This window comes from Ictidomys tridecemlineatus, chromosome X (genome assembly GCF_052094955.1).
Source record: "Ictidomys tridecemlineatus isolate mIctTri1 chromosome X, mIctTri1.hap1, whole genome shotgun sequence".
Lineage (NCBI taxonomy): Eukaryota > Metazoa > Chordata > Mammalia > Rodentia > Sciuridae > Ictidomys > Ictidomys tridecemlineatus.
The window spans coordinates 87520286-87539990 of NC_135493.1; the positions used below are offsets into that span (position 1 = coordinate 87520286).

At 44.2% G+C, this 19705-nt stretch overlaps 1 long non-coding RNA gene across 1 annotated transcript in view; it reads right to left on the reverse strand.

Annotated features, from left to right (window-relative positions):
* The window catches only part of LOC144371764 (uncharacterized), a 28415-nt gene extending 10039 nt beyond the window's left edge, over positions 1–18376 (reverse strand). The window contains exon 1 of the long non-coding RNA XR_013431867.1: positions 17741–18376. This is a non-coding gene — a long non-coding RNA (uncharacterized LOC144371764). The remainder of the gene's footprint in view (positions 1–17740) is intronic.
* Between the last annotated feature and the right edge of the window lie 1329 nt (positions 18377–19705).

Sequence of the window (19705 nt, forward strand, 5' to 3'; positions counted from 1 at the left end):
TTTAAGGTCTGATTGAGGGATGGCCTTTACCACAGCTGTGAGGCACAGCAGGTCCCTTTTCCTTTCTTTCTCCTTCTGGATGGGTGAGGGAGGCCGTCCTGCTCCTTGACTTTGGCCTCTTAAAAAGAGAGTGGGATGGGCATGCTGCCTTGCCCCACCTCCTCTTTCTGCTCATTTTGATGCTGAGAGGTCAAGTTAGGAGACTGACTTTGGCCTAGGAGGTCGTCTTGGGAAGCAATATAGGGCCTGCCTTTCTTTTAATCCTTGTCCCATCCTTGGTCCTGGAGCCTGGATGTGGTTCCTTGAGTGAAACAAAGGGATCAAATCCAACATGGCAGCGGGTGGACAGGCAGCGCTTTCAATACCCCCTCAGTGATGGGGTCGGAAAGACGCATAGATTCTACCAGCAGAGAATCTCCTAGCAAAATTCCACTGAAGAGAGACCAGCCGGGAGCTACTAGGATTTTTGGAAGTGACAGTTTGCCCCAGACGAGTGAGTCCCCACCACAAGATGCAGAGGTCCAGATCCGCCAGCCACGGTCAGCTCGGCCGCCCATCCGCCCGCCCACAGCTAACATGACTGGGTGGCTAGCCTCCGAGACGCAGCTTGGCAGGAAGAGGTCTTTAGTCAAGCCTTCATGAAATAGCGAGCCGGGAGCTGAGGCCAACCGGGAGGGACCAGTCCCACCCCTCCCTTCAGACACTCTGGCAAGGAGCCTGGGGCCTGCCATGGCAGAGGTGACGTCATCGGAGTTCGGCCAACAGAATTCCTTCCCAGCAGAATCCACTTTAGCAGGTATGTGACTCCCACCCCATCCAGATACAAACAGCCAGGAAATCTCAGGGATCTCTTAGGGGGCATGTCTGTAGGGAAGCAGAGGGGATTCCCGACCCCCAACCCCCCATATCACTAGCGGCGACTCCCAAGGTCTTAGCCACCAGTTTAACACAGCACTGGGGCTTAAATTGGACACGCAGTGGGGCTGCAAGTGTAACTAGATCTCTGGAGAATTGCTTCTGGTGAACAGGACCTGGCTGGCTGGCTGACAGGAGGAAGGGGAGGAGGGGCCGGAGAAGCGAAAGGGCTCTGGACTGACAAGACTGAGAGACTCCCAGGAGCCGCCTTAGAGGGATTGCTATCGGCACATAGAGGGCAGAAGCTCCACTCGGAGGGCACAGCTCTGCCTACTGGAAGAGAAGAAAATGGATCTCTAAGACTTCAATTTTTTTTCTTCTTCTCTCTCTGTTCCTTTCTCCCCTTTTCCTTCTTTCTTTCTTTCCCATTTCAAGTTTTATTGTTCTGTTCATTCTCCTCTAATCTATCTCTCTCTCCTTCTTTCTTTTTAAGAGCACCTTCCTTCCCCTACCCCCCAACTTTCATCCCAAGCATTACATCTTCCATTACTTGTAATTGTCTAAATGCAAATAGGTGAGTGTCTCAAGGCTGTCTATAGGGCTCCTAAATACCTAGCTACTACCAACACCCTGATCCAATCGCCTGTTAGTATCCCCCTTCAGTAGAGCATCTTCTAAAGTAGCCAAGACATACTAACCCTCATACCATCATAGCACCTAACTTAAACATAAAGTCCTAAGAACAAACAACAAATCACTATATGCATACAGAACCCGGAAGCCTTTTATGAATTGAATGAATCAGCTTTAAAGTACAATAAAGCCCAACATTTCTAGGCATAATCTCCCACCACAAAGGAGAGACAACAGAGATATACAAAGCCAAAACAAATTTATAGGAGAAAGCAGTTACACAGCAGTCAAACAGAGCTGGAAAGTAACGTGAACAACATGAAAAAACAAGGGAAAAAAGGATTACAAACAATGCAGGACAACTTAAATCTACAGGAGGACCTAGAAGCATCAGAAATATGGACAGGGAAAGAACTCAAGGCATACCTAACTCAGATGGAACGGAATATTAGAGAAGAAATGAGACAGCAAGTCCAAGCAATGAAAGTATATTTTGAAAACGAATTAAACAAGCAAATTCAAACTGCAAAGAACGAGCTTTACCAGGAGATAGAGATTTCAAAAAAAAAAAACAGTAATCCTAGAAATGCAGGAAACCATAAACCAAATTAAAAACTCTAACAAGAATATTACAAATATCAAGTAGAAGTCAGAACATCAGATAATGAAGACAAAGTTTATCAACTTGAAAAGAATATAGTCAACACAGAAAAGATGCTTAAATCTCACGAGAAATCTATCCAAGTGATATGGGATCTCATAAAAAACCAAAATTGAGAGTCATTGGGATAGAAGAAGGCATAGAGATTCAAACCAAAGGAATGGACAACCTATTAAATGAAATAATCCTAGAAAACTTCCCAGAGATGAAAGATGGAATGGATTGCCAAATCCTGGAAGCCTACAGGACCCCAAACATCCAAAACCGCTTATGGACCAACTCCAAGACATATAATTATGAAGATAGCCAACATACAGAACAAGGAGAGAATATTAAAAGCTTTGAGAGAAAGGAGGCAGATTACATTCAGGGGTAAACCAATTAGGTTAACGACTGATTTTTCATCACAGACTTTGAAAGCGAGAAGATCCTGGAACAACGTATTTCAAACGCTGAAAAATAATGGATTCCAACCAAGAATACTGTATCCCACAAAATTAAGCTTCAGATTTGACAATGAAATTAAAATATTTCACGATAAACAAAAGCTAAAAGAATTCGCAGCCAGAAAACCAGCACTGCAAAGCATTTTGAGAAAAATACTACAAGAAGAGGAATTAAAAAATAGCGCCCAAAATTAACAGTGGGAGGTATCTCAGTAAAGGGGGAGAAAAATAACCAAAGAGGAAAAACTAGCCAAACTAAAATAAATAAATAAATAAACATGACTGGAAGTACAAACCATATTTCAATTGTAACCTTAAATGTTAATGGCTTAATTTCGCCAATCAATAGACATAGGCTAGTAACCTGGATTAAAAAAACAAATCCAACAATATTCTGCCTTCAGGAGACTCATATGATAGGAAAAGACATACACAGGCTGAAGGTGAAAGGTTGGGAAAAATCATACCACTCACATGGCCCTCGGAAGCAAGCAGGAGTGGCCATACTCATATCGAATAAAATCAACTTCAAAACTAAGTTAATCAAAAAGGATAAAGAAGGACTCTATATACTGTTAAAAGGAACCATCCACCATCAAGACATAACAATTATCAATTTGTATGCACCAAACAATGGTGCTGCAACATTCATTAAAAAAAAAAATCTCCTCAAGTTCAAGAGTCAAATAGACCACAACACAATAATTATGGGTGACTTCAACACACCACTCTTGCCATTAGAGAGATCCTCTAGACAAAAGCTGAATAAAGAAACTATAGAACTCAATAACACAATCAATAACCTAGACTTAACCAACATATATAGAAACTGGAAATCAATGATAAAAGAAGGAAGGAAAAATCCTGCATCACCTGGAAAATGAATAATATGTTACTGAATGATGAATGGGTTACAGAAGACATAAAGGAGGAAATAAAAAAAATTCATAAATGACAATACAGACACAACATACTGGAATCTATGGGACACAATGAAAGCAGTTTTAAGAGGGAAATTCATTTCCTGGAGTTCATTCCTCAAAAAAAGAAAAAACCAACAAATAAATGAACTCACACTACATCTTAAAATCCTAGAAAAGGAAGAGCAAAACAACAGCAAATGTGGTAGAAGACAAGAAATAATTAAAATCAGAGCAGAAATCAACAAAATTGAAACAAAAAAAAAAACATTGAAAAAATTGATAAAACTAAAAGTTGGTTCTTTGAAAAAATAAATAAGATCGACAGACCCTTAGCCATGCTAATGAAGAGAAGAAGAGAGAGAACTCAAATTACTAACATATGGGATGAAAAAGGTAATATCACAACAGACACTATAGAAATACAGAAGATAATTAGAAAGTATTTTGAAACACCATATTCCAATAAAATAGAAGATAGTGAAGATATCGATAAATTTCTTAAGTCATATGATCTGCCCAGGTTGAGTCAGGAGGATATACACAATTTAAACAGACCAATTACAAAGGAAGAAATAGAAGAGGCCATCAAAAGACTACCAACCAAGAAAAGCCCTGGACCAGATGGGTATACAGCAGAGTTTTACAAAACCTTCAAAGAAGAATTAATACCAATACTTTTCAAGCTATTTCAAGAAATAGAAAAAGAAGCTCTTCCAAATTCATTCTATGAGGCCAACATCACCCTGATCCCGAAACCAGACAAAGACACTTTAAAGAAAGAAAACTACAGACCAATATCTCTAATGAACTTAGATGCAAAAATTCTCAATAAAATCCTGGTGAATTGAATACAAAAGCATATCAAAAAAATTGTACACCATGATCAAGTAGGATTCATCCCTGGGATTCAAGGATGGTTCAATATACGGAAATCAATAAATGTTATTCACCACATCAATAGACTTAAAGATAAGAACCATATGATCATCTCGATAGATGCAGAAAAAGCATTCGACAAAGTACAGCATCCCTTTATGTTCAAAACACTAGAAAAACTAGGGATAACAGGAACTTCCCTCAACATTGTAAAAGCTGTATATGCTAAGCCTCAGGCTAGCATCATTCTAAACGGAGAAAAACTGAAGGCATTCCTTCTAAAATCTGGAACTAGACAGGGATGCCCTCTCTCACCACTTCTATTCAATTTAGTTCTTGAAATACTAGCCAGAGCAATTAGACAGACAAAAGAAATTAAAGGCATAAAAATAGGAAAAGAAGAACTTAAATTATCACTATTTGTGGATATGATAATATATCTAACAGACCCAAAAGGGTCTACAAAGAAACTGCTAGAGTTAATAAATGAATTCAGCAAAGTGGCAGGATATAAAATCAACACGCATAAATCAAAGGCATTCCTGTATATCAGCAACAAAAACTTCTGAAATGGAAATGAGGAAAACCACTCCATTCACAATATCCCCCCAAAAAATAAAATACTTGGGAATCAACCTAACAAAGGAGGTGAAAGATTTATACAATGAAAACTACAGAACCCTAAAGAGAGAGATAGAAGAAGATCTTAGAAGATGGAAAAATGTACCCTGTTCATGGATAGGCAGAACTAACATCATCAAAATGGCGATATTACCCTAAGTTCTCTACACGTTTAATGTGATGCCAATCAAAATCCCAACGGAATTTCTTGTAGAAATAGATAAAGCAATCATGAAATTCATATGGAAAAACAAAAGACCCAGAATAGCAAAAGCAATTCTAAGCAGGAAGTGTGAATCTGGAGGTATAGCGATACCAGATTTCAAACTGTACTACAGAGCAATAGTAACAAAATCAGCACGGTACTGGTACCAAAACAGGAAGGTGAACCAATGGTACAGAATAGAGGACACAGAGACCAATCCACAAAATTACAACTTTCTTATATTTGATAAAGGGGCTAAAAGCATGCATTGGAGGAAGGATAGCATCTTCAACAAATGGTGTTGGGAAAACTGGAAATCCATATGCAACAAAATGAAACTGAATCCCTTCCTCTCGACATGCACAAAAGTTAACTCTAAATGGATCAAGGAGCTTGATATCAAATCAGAGACTCTGCGTCTGATAGAAGAAAAAGTTGGCTCCGATCTACATATTGTGGGGTCGGGCTCCAAATTCCTTAATAGGACACCCATAGCACAAGAGTTAATAACAAGAATCAACAAATGGGACTTACTTAAACTAAAAAGTTTTTTCTCAGCAAAAGAAACAATAAGAGAGGTAAATAGGGAGCCTACATCCTGGAAACAAATTTCTACTCCTCACACTTCAGATAGAGCCTTAATATCCAGAGTATACAAAGAACTCAAAAAATTAGACAATAAGATAACAAATAACCCAATCAACAAATGGGCCAAGGACCTGAACAGACACTTCTCAGAGGAGGACATACAATCAATCAACAAGTACATGAAAAAATGCTCACCATCTCTAGCAGTCAGAGAAATGCAAATCAAAACCACCCTAAGATACCATCTCACTCCAGTAAGATTGGCAGCCATTATGAAGTCAAACAACAACAAGTGCTGGCGAGGATGTGGAGAAAAGGGTACACTTGTACATTGCTGGTGGGACTGCAAATTGGTGCGGCCAATTTGGAAAGCAGTTTGGAGATTCCTGGGAAAGCTGGGAATAGAACCACCATTTGACCCAGCTATCGCCCTTCTCGGACTATTCCCTGAAGACCTTAAAAGAGCATACTATAGGGATACTGCCACATCAATGATCATAGCAGCACAATTCACAATAGCAAGACTGTGAAACCAACCTAGATGCCCTTCAATAGATGAATGGATAAAAAAATGTGGCATTTATACACAATGGAGTATTTCACAGCACTAAAAAATGACAAAATCATGGAATTTGCAGGGAAATGGATGGCATTAGAGCAGATTATGCTAAGTGAAGCTAGCCAATCCTTAAAAAACAAATGCCAAATGTCTTCTTTGATTTAAGGAGAGCAACTAAGAACTGAGCAGGGAGGAAGAGCATGAGGAAAAGATTAACATTAAACAGAGACGAGTGGTGGGAGGGAAAGGGAGAGAGAAGGGAAATTGCATGGAAACGGAAGGAAATCCTCAACGTTATTTGAAATCACATATAAGAGGTTGTGAGGGGAAAGGGGGGGGAACAAGGGAGAGAACTGAACAACAGATGAGGTAGAGAGGGAAGATGGGAGGGGAGGGGAGGGGGATAGTAGGGGATAGGAAAGGCAGCAGAATACAACAGTCACTAATATGGCATTATGTAAAAATGTGAATGTGTAACTGATGTGATTCTGCAATTTATGTTTGGGGTAAAAATGGGAGTTCATAACTCACTTGACTCAAATGTATGAAAGATGATATGTCATGAGCTTTGTAATGTTTTGAACAACCAATAAAAAAAAAGAAACAAAGGGATCAGAGTGACATTCTTCAGGGTTGGGTTAGACCTCTTGGCTGAACAACAAGCCTTTGAAGATGGTCCTCCCCAGCACTCTTAGAATACTTCTTTGGGGACTGGTGCTTTCAGTGGAGCATGGGGTCCAATGGAAAAGGGAGACCATCCCTCTGTCACCCCCCTGCCCACAGAAACCCCTACCTTGCCACTGTTTCAGGAGCTGATAGAAGAAGCACAAGGCAAGCAGCAGAGGCAGCCACAGCTCCAAGGGCATGGGCTACAGTACATGCTGGAGTTGGACCAGTGTTCAGCTGACCCCCATGGACAGCCTAGGAAGATGACACCATCGAGCCACCATGGTGAGGCTGGTGAGGCCTAGAAGGGGTAGTTCTCATGTCCCTATTCCACCCAGAGTTAGGAAAAGGGCAAAAGACTGTAGAGAACAAGAAATCTGTGAGTTTAATGTCAGGCCTCATTGCCTGATGCACATAGGCATGGCTTCATTTCTTATTCTTTCTTTCTTTTCTTTTCTTTTTTTTTTTTTTTTTTGTGTGTGTGTGTGCTTGAGATTGAATCCCAGGGTGTTTTACAGCCAAATCAGTCTGCAGCCCTTTAGGGGGGGTTGGTGTGTACCAGGGATTGAACTCAGGGGCACTCAACCACTGAGCCACATCCCCAGCCCTATTTTGTATTTTATTTAGAGACAGGGTCTCATGAGTTGCTTAGCATCTTGCCATTGCTGGCTTTGAACTTTACATCCTCCTGCTTCAGCCTCCCTAACTGCTGGGTTTACAAGCATGCACCACCATGCCTAGCCCCAGCCCTTTTTATTTATTTTAAAATTAATTAATTAATTAATTTTTTGGTACTGGGGATTGATCCTAGGGGTGTCTAACCACTGACCACATCCCCAGCCCTTTTTCATACTTTATTTAGGGCGGGGTCTCACTGAGTTCCTTAGGGCCTTGCTAAGTTGCTGAAGCTGGCTTTGAACTTGCAGTTCTCCAGCCCCAGGCTCTGGAGCTGCTGCAATGATAGGCATGCACTACCACACCTGGCTTATTTTTAAAATTTTGAGACTAGGTTTCACTAATTTGCTGAGGATCTTGCTAAGTGGCTGGGGCTGGCCTCAAACTTGTGATCCTCCTGCCTCTGCCTCTTGAGTCACTGGGATTCCAGATATGTACCACCCTGCCCTGGTTTTGAAAGGACGGCAAGCTCAGGAAAGCTGGCTCCGAGCCTATTTTCCTTTAGGGCCCCAGCTTCAGAACAGATTAGCTTGGGGCCTTCTGAAAAATCTTTCCATTCCCCACAACAACTGAGTAATGTGTTAGCCACTTTCCTTCATAATAATCTTATTGTTTGTTATCTCTGAAGACTGTAATTGAGCTGCATTTTTGTGGAGGGCTGTTTATGTGGTGGCTTGCTCTTAGAAGGCAAATAGTACAGGATGCTGTGTTGGGGAGACTTATAAGCCCTCAGAAAGGTTGAGAAAAGCTAACACCTGAGGATAGGCGAGCATCTGTGACAGTATTTAATTAATGACAGCCAGTACCACTTGTAGTTGTGGGGCAATTGACCATTTTAGAGAGAAGAGAACTATGGCATGGAGAGAGAAAGCAACTGGCAAATGTCACACAGTGGGTGGCAGAGACGGAATTTGAGCTCAAGTCTGATCCTAAAATCTGTCTATAACTTTTTAAATCTATAAATGCAGTATCCCAAGTGGCCAGGAAATTCTCCTATTTGGGCCATGGTGCTACTTTGAGATTTTGGCATTAAATATGCTTTGAGATTTTCTTTGTCCCCATCATGCTTAATTCTGCTTTGAACATCTGCATTAGACACTCTTCCAGGACAGCAGCAGGTGTGCAGGGTTCTCCAGGGAATGTAGGCAGCCATCAACTTCAAGGAACTCTTGAGAACCTGATGAGATTAATCTGGGGTTTTTCACTAGTCTCCAATGACAATGGACAGGATTCCCACTCTCCTCCCAAGCAAAACAACCAATACTCTCCTAGTTATCTCTTACCATGGGCTTTTTGTGTGTCAGGCATTGCAGAAGATGCTGTACAAAACTATCACCCTTAATCCTTGCCATTACCAGATGAGGTTGGTACTTATTAACATAAACATTTTATAGATGAAGAAACTGAGGCTCAGTGACTTCACCAATGTCACACAGCTAGTAATTGTTACAGTCAGGGGTCAAACCTAGGCTCTCAGGCCCCAGAGCCTGTGCCTTGAATCGCCATGCTGTGCTGAATTCCCAACAGATTTTAACTGAGCACTACGCATTATATCTGGGTTGAGTATATGCAGGCAAATAACTACTTCCCTGATTTCTAGGAGGTCCTGGTAAAATAGTATTGATAGTTTAAAAAAATCACATGATGTTACAAGCACTTAGAAGAGGATAAGCAATTGAGATCCCAGGACTCCAGAGAAGAAATGGCTCAGGGCTGGGGATATAGTGCTGTTAGTAGAGTGCTTGCCTCACATGCACAATGCCCTGGGTTCAATAACCAGCTACACACACACACACAAATGGCTCACTGTTTGGAGCAGGGAAAGGGAAGCAGAGAGAATGTTGGAAGGCCTCATTGAGAAGGTAATATTTAAGCTGGAACTTAGGAAAGGAGAAGTAAGAAGATTACATTGGCAGAGAAGTTCATCCTGATTTAGGAAAGAGAAAATAACTTGGTGTGGGAGGAAATTCATTCAACAAATTTTTTTAATATTTATTTTTTAGTTTAGTTGGACACAATAACTTTATTTCACTTAATTATTTTTATGTGGTGCTGAGGATCGAACCCAGGGTCCCACACTTGTGAGGTGAGTGCTCTACCGCTGAGCCACAACCCCAGCCCCATTCAACAAATATTTATTCAACACCTACTGAGGGTTGAGCACACAAATGTGATTAAGACAGGCAAAGCTACTGTCTTGGAGCATGTGTTCTGGTGGGGAGATAAACGTGCAAACAATTAAGTTACAAATTGTGGCAAATGCTGTCAAATGATGAAATAGGTTATGATTGAGAATAGCAACGAAGTCATCTATTTCCGTGGGGTTATGCGAAGGTATCTTTGAACATGTAACATTTGAGCTGAGGCCTATTAAGAAGGGAGACATGAGAAGAGTGGAGAGACACCTGACTTAGGTTTAAGGAACAACGTGTGCAAAGGCCTAGAGGGAGGAATGTCCTATTTGTGGCTGAGTCTAGAGAGCTCTGCAGGGAATGGCAGGATATGAGGCTGGTGAGAGGTGGGGTCGGAGGCCCTGAGGAGGCGCCAGATTCCTTTCCTATCTGCAGCACAAAGCAGACCAAGTCAAGTTCCCACTGATGACATGAGGCTGAAAAGGAGGATGCCTACAATTAGGCACATATCCCAGGCCGACTAGGAAGCATACTGGTGTCTTAGGGACTCTGGAAAGGATCCAGAAGCAGATGACAGGTTCAGTCACACAGGATGTATGAGTCATTCCTTTCCCTGAAAAGTTCTGAGCCGACCCTTCCTGGCTCTGAGCCTCAGCAACCCCACGCTGCTTCAGGAAACTTGTGAGGTCAAGGTCTGAAAGGAAAGGGCAGTCCCTCACTAGACAGCCTGCCAGAGTTTGGGTTGGGTCCCTTTTCAGGCAGGGTGGAGCAGGTGTATGGGTGGGCCTCTTGGAAAGATTATTGTAAGATGGGAGTGTGGAATAACTTAAGAAAGCAAATACACGCCTGGCTAGCGAGTGCCCCAATCCTGAGGGTGTGTTAAGCATGAGTTAGAATGCAAAGTTTTAAAAGTATTCTGGAACATCAAAATATTAAAGAGTTATGTTAAATCCCCAGCACTATTACAACCCCAGACTTGTGGATTCAGTGGAGGAGGAAGGTTAGATGAATAATATGTAAATTAACATGGAAATACTTACTCAGATGTTTGTAAAGGAGAGAGAAGACCTTTTCCTGAGATGACTGGTTTTGTAGTCTTTGCTCTTGACCTTTACCAGGAGGGGGAGCGCAAGTTGGGAACTCTTCCTACCCTTTGGCCACTGGGTGTCAGCACAACAGTTTGGATTAAATCTCTCAATTGCTAAGGGGCATGTGGTTTTTAATAGACTTTCCAGCAAACAAAATATTGGTGATCAAGGCCTCGTTGAGATGGTATTTAAACAAGTGATGATAAAATGAGTGGGTTGGGGCTGGGGATGTGGCTCAAGCCTTAGGGGTTAACTGAATGACAACCATAGGCTGGTAGGCGGTGCCAGAGGAGGTGGGTCCCTGGGGCATGCCTTTGGGATATCTATTTGGTCCTTGATGAGCAGAGCTCACTCTCCTCTGCTTTCTGGTGTGATGTCTTGAGCCGCCTCATTCTGCCACACTTTCATGGTGATATTCAGCTGTCCTTGAGCTCTGAGGAACACAGCTGGAACACAGCTGGCTCTCTGTAGATCAAGGCCTCTGAAACCGGGAGCCCCCAAATAAACTTTTCCTCCTCTAAAATTGTTCTTGTCGGGTCTTTTAGTGATAGTGGTGAAGCAGCTCACTGCAACACTGGAATGTTGAATGGGGTAAGTTGTGACTGAAGTGATGGATTCTCTTTTCCTTTTGAAATACGGCTTTAGCTCAGCGTTGTTTCTCAGATCTGAAGAGATCTCTACTTTAAACCTTCCTCTGAGAGGAAGGAGACATACATGGTAATAGAGGAAAGAGAGAGAAAGAGAGAGAGAAAGTATAGAAGACAGTAGTGCTAGGGTTTTGGTCAGATAATCATTCCAAACTTGCAGATGCCTCAGTTCTAAAGCAATATTTCCCAGCCAGATTTGCAGCAAATGAATTCATAAAGTAAATCTCCATTTCGTCCCTATTTTAGTGTGGTGAGGATATCACCACTGGCTGTGAAATCACACTTGCAAGCTTAACAATGCTTTTGAAAAGGTCATACTTGAAAGGTCACACTTGTGTTGCAGTAATTCACTTGCAGGTCAGCATGGGAAAAGAAAGAAAAAGAAGAAGCAGAGCAAGCGAAGCAGCAGCAGAAAAAAAAGTCCTTTATTGTGTACAAGCAATCTTTTTATAGTATTCTGAACAAAGAAGGCAGCCTTCCAACATCAATAAATCAGGTCTTTCAGCTAATTAAACATAGCACACAGAAGTTTTACTTTCTAATCAGAAGTGACCCGCTTCTTATGGCTAATCCATTCTCAGCCTGGAGTATGTTGAGCTCTGCTCTTTGTTAGGAACAGATAATAAAATTTTTCTCAGCGCCCTCCTAGCCCACTTGGCAGAACATCCCATTTGCAGGCAAGTCCTCCCAAGGACAGCAGACACCTCGTTTTCAAGCATGTCCACTGTTACCTATCTATACCTTGACAGAATATCCCGTTTGCAGGCAGACTCCATCAAGGACAGTAATAGTAACACAGTCACATCTGATTCTCTACACACTTGTTTTTAGTTCTCTCAAGGACTGTCCTAAAAGAGTGAAAGTGTCTTTGTTCTGTGTGATTCCAAAAGGTGAAGCTTGGACCATGAATGACAGACAGAGAGAAAATGGCTTCAGTTCAATCTAAGGATGTCACCCACAGCCAAGGCTTTCCAACAACGAAATGGACATGCTTAGAAGGGAGCAAGTTCCCCTATGACCACTGGAGAACAGGCTTCGAACACTATAGCACAGGTTCCAGAAACAGTCTTAAACTAGGTAACCCTGGAAAAGCTCTCCTCACTCTGAGATTCTCCACCAAGAATAGCACGAGTGTGAGTTAGGTGTGTCCTTTGGCATTTGGGGGTGAAGGGCAGGCACTGAGAACAGCCCTTTCATGGAATTTCTGTGGTTCTTTATTAACTTTCAGATATGGGTCAGCATCTTTTCCCCTGTGGTTCTGAAGAAGCCAAACTATAAAAACCATGATGTTCCCTCCAGTCAATCACTCCAGAGCTACCAATCTCAAGTTCAAGTGTCTCCTTTCTCTTTAAAAAAAATCCTGGGGAAGGGGTTGGAAAGAGGAAGAAGAGAAATCATTTTAATTATTTTAAGGGACAATGCTCAAGTGTCTTCCATTTGGAGTTGAATTATTTTCTTTGTCCTAGGTTTTGGAGAGGGAAAACCAACCTTGACCTCTTTCACTTCAGGGAGAAAATTGGGGATCTCAACAGGGTGCCAGGTGCATTATGCATAACAGGTCAATGGGGCCTAAAGTGGTAGGTACCTAAGGGTTAGCCAAACATACCACCCACTGTTCTGACATTCTATGTCTCTCTGAATGGATTTCTATCCCATGCCCCCATGCTCTCTACTTTCTAGGAGAAGGCAACAATTGAGGAACTGAAGCAGTTGACATCTTTTCTGATTCTAGAGGCAAAGATGATGAGGGGATTCATCTACCAGGCTGGATTAAGCTTCTGAGAAGTACATCCCATGAAGTTCCCTTTGTGAGTGTCAGGCCCTGGTCTGGGGCTGTGCCTGGTCTGTTACACAGCTAAGAAGGTCTCAAAGGCACAATCACTGCTCACAGAATACCATCTCTGAATCCAACAAGAATGTGAAATCGCCACCAAATGTACTACTAGCCACGAGGCAGTCTCAATCTGATAGTTCAGGTTCTCTTCTGAAGCCTCTTTGGGAACTTCTAGAAATAAGGTCAGAGTGGGGAAGGGAACAGGGCTTAAAAACAGCTTAAAGAACATGGCCTGCCATTGTCCTGGGCTAAGGGCAGCAAAAAATATTAGGGTTTGCCTAATTCGTTTTCACATCATCTGTGATAATAAAGATGGTGAAGATATGCTCACCATCACTCTGCAAACAGAAACTTGGATGTTGAGTATGTAAAATGATACAGCAACTTCAGGGACATCAGTGCATATTCGGTGGAGGGAGGTGAATCTTTTTTCCCCTCCTGGCTACTCCCCTACCCACCCAATTTTGTTCCAGGGCAATAACTAGCTCCCACTTGCTTCACTGTGCCAGGTGGAGACACCTACCAAAAATGGGCCAGGACAATGACAAATGTGGAGGGTGGGCCCTTCTTCTGTCCTCCCCAATTCTCCTCCTTGTCTTTTCCCTGCATCCCCATCCTGGTTTCTACACTTTCTTTTCACCACCCTCAGTCAACCTCAGGACACATTCCTAAGAACTTGAAATGAATATTGGGACCCCATACTACAATTCAGCTACTCTGTCCATCCATCCATCCATCCATCCATCCATCCGTCTGTCTGTCTCTCATTCACACTCACATACATACACACACCACCGGAGGATACTACCTGAGGCCTCAGAGAGGTCCTATATGATGTAGAACCATTGGTTTCAGAACCTTGCAAAGTTCAGCCATCCTCCAAGGAGTATCTTTATTCCAATGCAGGGAGTCAACTTCATGGATGACTGTCTACCCTGTAGAGGAGGAACCCTGGGTAACAAAAACATGATTAGTAGAGTATCTCTATTTCATCCAGACAGGCTCCCTGAGTTAATGAGGTAGTATATAATACTAACCAAATGAATTATTAATGCCCAGGGCATGGGCCCAATTCCTTTGTGTGTCATATTTCTCATACTCATTAGCATGATCTCACTAGAAATGCAACACATGGAAAATTCATAATGCCAACCCTTAACACTTAGGATAATCACTATTATACTTTTAACATTTCATTTCTTTGTATCTTGATTTTTCAGGAGACTATACAAGTCTCCATAAATCAGGCAGCAGAATGCCCCACATTTAGGGAAATCATAGGAGCTAGTGGGAACTGATGATTCCCCCAACATGATCATTTCCTGGTCCAAAAGTTCTTCCATGACAAATATGAGTACGCACACCCCATGCCTTCTCTAACTAATCACCTTTTCTCAAATCCCTACTCCCCAGATGTCTCTATCTCAAGGATGACACGCTGTGCCAGACCCAAATCATTTTGTATTTTTCCTCATACACCAAAGTAGATTTGCTGACATTTTCCACCATGGTTCTTGCATCATCTGTCTCTGTATGACCCAAGTGATATGGAGTCACCAAAATAGTCCTCTCCTCTCCCCTGAGCCCAGACTCCATCATGGTATACCCACATCTCAGTCCTCACCTAGGAAGACATGGAAAGCATCACTGGGCTGGGAGGCTGATGGGATGGATGTAACCCTGAATGTTTTTACCCCAAGCTCCCTCATATACTTCAGTCCTACCAGAAGAATCAAGAGACTCTCTGAGGTGAAGAAAACAAATGGACTTGGAGCCTGCCATTGATTCACTGAGTCATAGATCTAGGCAGCCTCAATCCCTGACTCTCTACACTGTGGCTCTAAGAGACCAAGGAAACAAGGACCTGGAATCAGATTGCAAATAGTAACACTGTATGCAAATGAAACAAGTCATCTTCCTCACTCCTGGGAAGTACTTCTGGGGAAAAGAGGACCAGAGCTAGCATAATAAGTTTGGCTATTAGACTATGGGGGTATCATTTAAGGCCACCCATTTGAATTTCACTTTAGACCTGGGGCTGCTTAGGCCCAGGATTTCAGAATTATAGAGCGACAGAGCAAGGATTAGAAGTCAAGTTTTCAATCTGCCAATCCATTTCTATTTGTATTCCCTTCCAGTCCATTCCCATCAGTATGTGCAGACTAAGAAGGCTATTTTCAGGGAGAAAGCTATATTGTTCTGGAGCATAAAGGAGAACAAAACTAAAGTGGAAAATGGAAATGGGATTCATGAAATATGCCACAGAGTGTCTTGCCAAGAAAAATTTACAGGCAACCATTGCACTGAAAAAATACTTTACCCTTTTCTATAATTCTAGGGCCAGTTACAGCTAGCTCTTACTTATAGTAAAAGCTTTTACTTACAAAAGTCAGGTTATTTTGGGAAGAATGGGAGAAATGATTTTACCTCCTGGATATACTAATCCATGTAATAATGAGTCTTCACATAATAGGGGTCAACCCTACATTCAGCAGAAAGCAATCATTAAAAATACCCTGTGTCTCAACATATGAGGCACTTCCTCAACAGCTTGGCCAAGAAAACCCTCATCTATCCTCAAATAATCCCCCAGCCAGATCACACACTTAGGCTGCCCCTCAGGTTGGGTCAGCCCTGGGAAGAACGGAAAAATGACCTTTCCAAGACAGGTAGTCTGTGGAAATTCTGTGGGTAGAGGGAGGAGGAAAGAAAGGGAGGAACTGCCAGCCTAGAGAGGGCTGCATATCCCATTGTGCCCTTGGTGGAAAGAGAGGGGAGACTAGTGATTAGAAGAAATTCCTGAAGGCTAGGATTCCCCTCTCCTAAGTGGGTTCTTTGAGACGTGTGTGTTATTTTTTTTTAAACTGTCTTACTTCAAAGAAGGATGGAAGGAGAATGAAAGAGCATGATGGTTGGTGACAAAGGCATTTCAGGCTGGTTAGAAATACATGACAATTATGAAGGAATGGGGATGAAGATCTGGGCTAGTTTGGGGAAGCTAAAGATCCCAGGGGTCCTTGTCCATGCTCCAGAATGTTGTCTCAGCATACCTCAGACTGCTCAAGCTGACTGGTACCACCTAGAGCAAACTCCAGGGTTGCCCCAAGGCCTGAAGGACCCCCACATCACAAGTTAGCCAGCAGCTCCATGGAAGGCTACAACAGTGGACATGGTATATAGGTGTGCATGTGTGTTGGGGAGTCCTATTCACCAAACCCCTGCTGAGAAAACAACATGAAAAAGCCCTCCCCCACAAAAAAATCTTTAGCTACACTGATCCCCGCTGAGAAGCCACATCTACAATCTCAATTGTAATGTGAGTGGTTTGGAAGGAGGAGAGCTATTTGAGTATTTAAGAGATTTGAATATTTAACAGAAACCAAAACAACAACAAGAATCAGATCAAGTTCCTGAGGTTCCTTCACTTGACAATCTAGTGCCTCAGGGCGAGTGGTCCTACAAGTTACTGTTCCCAGTAACAGCCCCCGCTGCTCCCACCCACTACCCTCACTCCTACTCGGGGCGGCTTGCTTTGGGGTTCCTCAAGCACTCAGGAGAGCTACTCTCTCCTGTCCTCCGCTGCAACTTGGCTTCCAGCAGATCACTGCCTCCTAAAACAAACAAACCCTGGCGGCAGCGGCGGCAGCAGCTCCAGCACAGCTGCGCTCCATGGCGCAAAAGTTTCCTCCACACTTCTCAACGTGCAGGAAATCTCGCCGGCGCTGGGACAGGACTCTGGAGTGAGGGACAGGCCGAGCCCAAGCGGCGGCAGCAACGCCCCAAGAGCTGAATGGATCTGCGCGTCCGGCTGTGGGAAGTGAAGCTGACGAAAGCCACCCATGCCTCATCTCCGTTGCCACACCGGACGCCTGGCCCTGCAACCTGCCTTGGTGGGGCGGCCGGCGAGGGAGCCAAGAGAGCTGCCAAGCTGCACTGTCTGTGCCTGCAGCCCCTCGCTGTCCCGCAGGGGCAAAAGGGCCTCCAAGAAGAAACCCCCAACAGCCTCCACTTCCTCCAGCCCAAACCGGGGGAGTAACCTCCCCGACGTTTGCTGGAGAGCAAAAGCTGCTCCAGCGCCCCCGGAGTGTGTCTGTGCGCAAGCCTCTAGCTCCAGGCCACCAGTGCTCTCCTCCTTGCTCTGGCCACTCTTAGGGGATGTCTGCGCCTGGGCCGCTGGCACGACTCCTCCGTGCTGCTCACGCCCCTCGGATGGGCTTTCACCCGGACTCGGGGCCAAGTCTCACAGCAGATCGGAGGGCCCATCCCGCGGAGCTGCGCATCCACTTGCCCATTCAAAGTTGGACGCCATTCGGGCAGAGCCGCAGCCTTACCTTAGACACCGTGAGCGGCTCGCAGTGTTCCAGACCCCCCTTAAGGGTGAAGCCCCAGGGCGCGCCCCCTTGCAGCTGCACAGGGACGTACTGGAAGGACCCAGGCCGGTTCTCCATCCTCGGCTCGCCTCAGGCGCCGCCGGGCTCCTTTTCCGCGGGGGCTACTTGGTCTCCGCCCCCAGCAGCTCCGCCACCATCGCCCTCCAGCGCTGCGCCACCCCGCACCGCCCCGCTCCGCCTACTCTCCCGGCTGGAGACGCTCGCTCGCTGCCCGAGCGCAAGGAGGAAATGACACGGAGCTGGAGAAAGGGGGAGAGAGGGGGAAAAAGGAGAAGGGGAAAAAAGAAAGAAAAGAAAAGAAAGAAGGAGAGGCGGAGGGATAGCGCATAATGGACCAGAAAACGGGGCGATGGGGCGGGGCGGTCACTGGGACCTCGCCTATAGGATCGCCGGGGAGGGGGGGCGAGGCGAGGCCTCACATCAATTGTTACATTGTTTCATTCAAGCAGCCCCCTCTTCGGTCCTCCTCTTCACTGCCGGCTCCCCGCCCTCCAGCCCGCCGGGGCAGGGGAGCTGAACGTCCTTAGTGTGGATGGCCCGCGCGACCGAGTGGGCTGGAACTCGGGTTTCCTGATGTGCGTGTTCCTGCCTTTTTCTTCTGAAGGTCCCAAGAACTGAGTCCTGGGAGGGTTAACAAGGCTGCTAATTTGCCTAGAGCGATGGAAAGGAAAGTAAGCAGGCCATGAACACAGTGGGGCTGTGTGTGTAGGCTGCACTGTGTGTACGCGCTAGGTGTGTGGGGACATTAGGAAACACTGCCCTGGAGCATAGTCTAAATAAAGGAGCACTTTGAGGATGCCCCCTGCCCGGGCTCACCCGCACCCTGGCTCAGCGCTGGCGTCTATGGGTGGCACTGTGCTTGTGCATGTCCCAGTCTCTGGAGGTCCTGGCACAGCCTTGCACTCGCCCCACTGAATGTCCAAGCCAGGAATCGGCAAACTTTATGACTAGCAGCATTGTCTCTAAACAAACCTACAGGAAAGAGCATCCATTGATAGGCTGGCCAATTAATAATGTTGTGCCTTTGGGAAGAATCAGCCTTTAGATAGGGTCCCAAATGTATCTGTTCGTGCTAGAGCCTGTTGTGTCTCAGCTGGGCTTCAGATCAGACCAAACAAAACAGCCACAATAACAGCCTCCAGAAGAGAATTTCTTACTGAATCTGATGCTAATTTCTCAACCTTGACCTGGGCAGGTCAATCTCCCCGTGTTCTCTCTATGGCCACACGTGGGTGGTGAGTTTTTAAAGGACCTCACCCTAGCAGGAAAAGTGTTGACAATCAGTTGCGACTCAACGGGACGTTCTCACTCTCTCTTGCTTGTTTAGTGTCTTTCTGGGTTCTTGTGCAGCTTCTTCCTTGTGGCCAGCAAACACACAGTGGCCCCTTCCTTCCACAGCCGGCTTTCTGCTTTATATTTTAATTTTGATTCTTTTGGTGCTGGGAATTTAAACAGCTTGTTGATTCTTAATTGTAGGCTAATTGTATGCTCACTTGTGACACAGCATTTGCTCTGACCTAGCTTGAAACCAAACTTTTTTTTCTTTCTGGGATAAGATCTCTGTGATGCCATTCAGTAGAACTCAGCATGTTTCAGCCCTAACATATTCAAAAGAATTTTTCTTAATCTGAGAGTTGTCTATATCAATTGTTTCTACAATCAAATCAGAAAGTGACAAATTCTCAAGGTCTCTTGTGGGAGAAGCTTTATGAAATGCCAAAGATGACAGAGATCCATTTGATGTTAATTCTGATATTCCAGATCCAGCTTATGTTAATTCTGATATTCCAGTAGAAGACTGACAGTGATTTGCTAGCTATGACAGGGGAAAGAATCCCAAACTTAGAACCCTAAACTGGCAGATGACTGGTTACAAAGATCAGATAAAGTAAACTATTGGCTTGG